General features: G+C 48.2%; 1 protein-coding gene across 1 annotated transcript in view; it reads left to right on the top strand.

Moving 5' to 3' along the window:
• The first annotated feature begins 2,054 nt into the window (after positions 1-2,054).
• Positions 2,055-6,000, top strand: part of PTN (pleiotrophin) — a 75,783-nt gene continuing 71,837 nt past the window's right edge. Inside the window, exon 1 of the mRNA XM_015629304.3 lies at positions 2,055-2,374. The gene's annotated coding sequence lies outside the window, so the exon portion shown is untranslated. The remainder of the gene's footprint in view (positions 2,375-6,000) is intronic.

The following is a 6,000-nucleotide window of genomic DNA, read 5'->3' as shown; positions in this document are numbered from 1 at the left end:
TCAAATGGAAACCTCAGTTAAGCCTCAAGGTGCCATTGAAACAAATAATATGAACAGTAAAACACATCTACATTTTTGGCAATCAAAAACTGAGGTACTTCCTTTATCAGTCACAGGTGCTTTGAAGAATGATCTGTCCCCTGAGAAGCTCTGCTTGTCAGCAGTTTTATTTTGGAGATTTTGAGTCAAATAACACACAAAACTAATTTCTGTGCATGTAAACTCAGTCTCAGGAAAATAATGCCTGAGCTATAAAAAACTAGGTACAGAGAAACTCTGGGAGTAAATTTGGTCAAAGATTAAGTCTTGCCATTGCTTAAAAATTCAGAGGCTAAAAGAGGCTTCTAACATCGTGCACATCTTTGTAAAAAGCAGTTGCTTTCTGCAAAGTTTCCAGTGTTTTATGAAAATGCTAAGCTTGCAGTGTTTTGGCTAAGACTCAGATTTCTGAGAAGAAAGTGAGAAATCTGTTGGCCCATTCTGATGCAATCTGTTTTGGTTTCAATCAAGGTGGATTTAGAGCCATTGTTCTCTTTCCTACTTTGTTACTCAGAAAGGATCGATCATCTGAAATGTGCTGTGGTGGTTACATGGAGAATTTCTTGGGTCTGAAAAGCGTCAACCACAACCAGATGTTTTTTGATGGTATGTTTCTTTGTCTAGATGCTTGTCGTGCTTAGCACCGTGCTGCCAGATTTCACTGAGAAGACCTCAGGAAGGTGCAAGCTGGCTAGCAGGCACTCATTCAGCCTGGCATGCTCTGAAACACAAATGCTATTGAGTGCTCCTTTCCACTCATCCAGCTGCTAGAAAGGATATTCTCCCCATCTCAAGCCATCACTTTACACTGCAAATCAAATTTGTTGTTTTAAATTACATCACTGTCATTAAACCTGCTGGTGGTGCAAATCCTGAACAGCCATGCCAGGACTGAACACATAACTGTGTGATGAAAAGAAGATGCCAAGGTGTGGATGGAAGGGGTTAGTTTACTTTACTAAGAAGGACTCCAGGTGAGTGCAATTGCCTGTGCTGGGACTGGCTGTACAGTGCTTTTCATTGTCACAGATGGTAGGTGTTAGATGATGCAATGTGTACGGTGCCAGACAAATTACTTTTTTAGCTCATTCCTCTGGAAACAGGAGGGGAATCTGAACTGGATTTCTGTGCAGACCTGGAGCAAGAGCTGCAAGCTGCAAACCCAGCTGAGACTTAAGCAGTGAATGGGCCCAGTCTTTCGAGTGAAGGCAGAGACTTGCTCTGGGGAGAGAGAATTACGCAGAAATTGCCTGGAGTTTGGAACAAGTCCACTTAGTTTTAAATTAAGCTGTGGATTGGGGAACACTCTTATTCAGCGGGTGTAATGAACCTAAAAGTTGGAAAAGCCTGCTCCTAAATGAAAGCCCTGATACAACTCCAGCAACCGCTATGACCAGAAGTGTTGAAATGGCATGGCAAAAGTTGTTCTCATAGCACTTTTAGGCCAAGTTGAAATTAAAAGCTGGGGGGGCAGGGGGCTGGGGGAGGGGAGAAGGGGGTAGGCTGTGGGTTTTTAATTTTTTATTTATTTATTTTCTTGTTTCCCACTCCCTAGCACTACTTCCAGCCTATCACTCCCGTGGTCAGAACGGCGAGCTGAAGTCAGCGAGGCCGCAGTTAGAGCGCTCTGAACTCTGACAGCCAAGGGCAAAAGCTGCCGTGGGCGATTGTACCTGCACGGGCAGCTGAAGTCCCGGGCTGCAGGGCGAGGTGCCTGTCCCTCCGCCTGGGTGATGAAGAGGAGGGCGAGCTGCCTGGGCTAACAAGCCCGGGAGGGACTCCGGGGCGAACCGCGCTGCAGCAACTCCCCACCGGGCTCTCCCCGGGGCGCTCCTCCCGGGAGCGGGGAGAGGAGAGGTGGGGACGGGAGAGGAGAGGAGGGGAGGGGAAGGGGGAGGAGGGGAGGGGAGGGGAGGCACGGCCCCGCCCCGCCCCCGGCCGCCCAGCCGCGGCGGGGGCGAGGCTGCCCCGCGGGTGACCCGCCCGGCGGGCGCGCCCCCTCCGCATCACACGAGGGGGCAGCGCGGCCGCTCGCTCTGCCCCGGCGCCCGCCTGCCTTCCTTCCCTCCTCTCGCCGCCTCGCCGCAGCCCGGGCTCCGCCGAGTCAAAGCGCGGATCAGGTTCCCTGCCTCCAGTATAAAAAGCTCTGCGAGAAGGCTCCGGCGGGAGAGGGAGCCGGGCGTGAGGCGGCGGCCGGGAGCCCGTCCGTGGGGAAGCGCAGGGACGCGCAGGGACGCGCGGCCGCAGCAGCAGCAGCAGAATCGGCCGCTGCTCACCGGGGACGCTCCAGGCTCGCCCCTTTCAGCTGCGGGAGAAGAGCTTTTTGCCGCCCGAAGTAAGTCCGAGGCGGCGGCGGGGACTGCCGGGCTCTGCCCGGGGGATGCCGCCTTCAGCGCTCGTCCCCCCGGGGCAGAGCGGGAAGCGCTTCCCCCCGTCCCTGCCTGGCTCCGGGACTCTTGGCCCTGCAGGAGTCCGTGGGGCTGGGTGGAGCGCACCTGAGCCCCCGGAGACACCTGGCCCAGGGGCTGAGCTCTGCCAGTGGCCAGGAGCAGGAACGGGACAGCGAGGGCAGCGCTGCCCCGGCCGGTCCCTGCAGAGTTGAAATGTCCCTGCGGGCTGGCAGGGACACGGCTGGCGGTGGGTGACGGGACCCGGCGGGGAAGGGAGGCAGGAGTGTTCGGGCAGGTCCGCTTGGAGAGGACAAAAGGGCACCGGAGCGGCAAAACCCCTCCGGGTCCCGGTTATCCTGTGCCAGGAATGTCCCGGCTGAGACTCGCGGGTTTAAATTGTACCTTCAGACCCAGCGCTTCTTCGGCTGATATTTTTCTTGGGACTTTGCCTTCTTCCCGCTAGTTTACTTCTGGTGAAACAAGTAAATCTAGCAAGTGCTGATCGGTCTATCTAAAACTGCCGTAGCTAGTTTGTGTCTTCTCCTTCCTTGGGGAGGGGGGAGGAATAGGATGGGGGAAAGTCCGAGTTAACGATGGTGAAAACACATTTTCCTCTTCCTTGAACTTACATGTTCTGCAAATGTTTCATGGTCTTGGTGCTTCGAACTCCTTACCCCCTTTCTTCTCTCCTTTTTCAAAGTACAGCTTTTCATAGGGGAGAGGCAGTGTTCATTCTGCGGGAGCTTACCTGCTCCTTTTACAATTTCCTCTTGCCTGTCGCACCTCTCTTCCACGCTGCCAGTGGAAGGCTTTGCCTTGGTGCTGAATGTCTGCTGTGCCTTGAGCTCGTGGTACCCTCGGGAGCTGGGATGTGCACCCGAGAGAAGGGCTGGCTCTTGGAAGCGCTGGGGAAATGTTTGTGACAGGAGTTAAATCTTCCCCTGTGAGATTACCCTGCGGCTACGAATAGTGGTGTTTTAGCTGGATCCCGCTTGCTTGCAATGACTTGTATTATGGTAGAGGAACACTTTACCTGTGGCTCATCAGCTCTTTAGTTGATGTCCTACCTTGTTTTCCCTTTGGGCACTGATTTATTTATTTTTTTTTTTTTGTTTTTTTATTTTTTTAGCTTTTAGAAAAGCTCAACTTTTTGAACAAGAAATAGACTGTGTGTGTAACTTACTGTATTAGGGAGAAGCAAAGGGATGGAGAGAGAAAGAGGGAAGGAAATTAAAAGTTATCACAAAGAAATACTTGCGTTTTTAAGTCTTCTGAGCAGTGTTCTTGAGCTGATTACAAAACAAATTTAATTTTTCTATGTGTTTGTTTTGTTTCAGTTTTCTTCCTTGAAAAGGAATAAGTATTAAAAAAAAAAAAAAAAGAAGTCTGAACTTTTGATCATGAGAAATAGTTTGAAGAGAAACAGGAACTGGTGTATTTGTGACAGAATTTGTTAGTTTGCTGTAGGAAAGAAAATTTGGAAGTGCATGGAGAGGGTACTTCATTGGACTAAAAAACCCCAAAAAACCCAAACCCCTATTATTGACTCCAAAAAGCAGCAAAACCAATTCCTGCTGCATAATTTAGTGACTTCTGCTAAAGAGAAGGAAAGTAGAGATTTAACATACACTTGTCTCCTGGCTATGTATGAAGCTTTGGGTGAAAGACAAAACTCACTGACTTTACTCCAGAGCCAGCTCTCGGGTGGGGGACAAAGAGAGGCCAGCAACAAATCTTTCTGTTACAAATGGTAAATATTTGTTTATAGTGTAGAAGTGGCCTAAGAAAAATGGGTTTTTTTGCAATTATCCAGATGTCTATCCCCAGTTATTTGAGATGCAGTCTGTGGCTGATGCATCCTTGCCAGCAGAAGGGTTTGTCTTACTATAGGATTACAAAACATAGTGCTGCTATCCCAGTACCATATGCCTGACACTGGGGACACTTGGGAGGCTTATCTTATTCCTGACACAGCTGTACTGATGGATGTTTTGTGTAGATTAATCTTTCTGCCACAAATGTGAATATTATTACTTAGTGAACTTCCAGCACTTATGGCTTCGGCAAGGTACTTCCTTGACACGTCCTCTGTTTCTTCTTGCTCATTCTGGGAATGGTTGTTCCTGAGTCCTTAGATAACAATTAAAAATAATTCTTTACAGGAGCTCTGGAAATGCACTCATTGAACTTGTACATTTTTTTTTTCTGTGTGTGTGTTTGTGTGTATTGGTTTTTTTTTGTCAAGGAAAATACAATTTATCTAGTGTTATGGTATAACAAGTGTTTTAGTGTAAGACTAGGGCATTAGGGATGGAGCTGGCATGGCTCATTGCTTCTGCTCTGTTCAGGCCCCCTCATTACCTACATTCCCAACTGTGGCATTTTCTGTGGGAATTGGTCTTTAACAATGTATGCTTTGCTTCGATATTTACAACCTCTTGCTGATCAGTGTATCAAAAGCATTTTCATTTAGAGGATGCATTTCAGGACTTTAATTGAGGAAATCTCTTTGTTCCAAGGCTCCATAATAAACCATACAAAATGCTGTCTTTGAACGAACTAGGTCACTGTAACGCGTGCACACATAGAGTGATTCTCATCTGCTTAGGGTAGCCGACACTCGCTTGAGCCATATCCCTGGTGAGCTTGTCCCTGATTTATCCTTCTTGGACTGGCTTGTTCACAGGGAGCTTATGCTGAAAATTCACTGCTGGAGGTCATTCTCCATTCTTGGCATCTCTGGCAGCCTTAAGCTTAAATTGCAGCCTCGTTTTCTGTCCAATCAATACCGCTCTTATGTCTCTGAGTTTCCATGGTGCCCCCAATCTTCTGTCTACATATTGATGTCTGACAGCAGGAATAGCATTCTGTGTCGCTATATATACTTACTAAACCTGTCAAAACTATTTAGGGTCTGTCGCACTAATTTATATCCATATCCTGATATTATTTGTATCTGTTGAGCTTTGACTGATGGAACTTGCTGCACTAAGGAATTGGCCCCAACAATGCACTCCAGGGATGGCTCAAGGGATAGATGTTTTGAGAAAGGGGAGAAAGACTCTTTTTCTGGAGTAGCTGGGGTAGTCTAGAATCCTTTGAGCACAATAGAGTCATTTTGAAGATATCCAAGTCTCAATGGCTCCAAGTTACTGCTTTGGAAATCATTCTCCATTGTGCTGCTCTGAATGCACAGAGGGTCCTCCCCAGTGGAGCCGGGGAGAGAAAATAGAAAAGTGGGCATTGTCGAGTGCTCAATGTGTATTTGAGGGGAGTTTGGGGAAATTTGAGGCAGTTGTCTGACATCAATTTCTTCAGCTGAGACACTGTGGAAAAATGGAATTAGAGGAGCCAGCAGTTCCTTCTGTAATGTGGATGTTTTTGTTTTACTACAATAACCCACAGAGCAGAGTGGTTGCGTCAGAAATGGTATGGTGGCATCTCTGTGGACTGACACAGCAGCAGTGAAGCCAGATGAGAAAAGACGCATCTTCTGAGTATCACTACATTTCAGGGCACTGACTGCTTGGTACTCCTCTCAGCAGTATTGGGCACTAAATGAAGACCGTGT

Source organism: Parus major, chromosome 1A (assembly GCF_001522545.3).
Source record: "Parus major isolate Abel chromosome 1A, Parus_major1.1, whole genome shotgun sequence".
In the NCBI taxonomy this organism is placed as follows: Eukaryota; Metazoa; Chordata; class Aves; order Passeriformes; family Paridae; genus Parus; species Parus major.
Note: the sequence above shows the minus strand (reverse complement) of the source record. Positions and strands in the feature narration are given on the sequence as shown.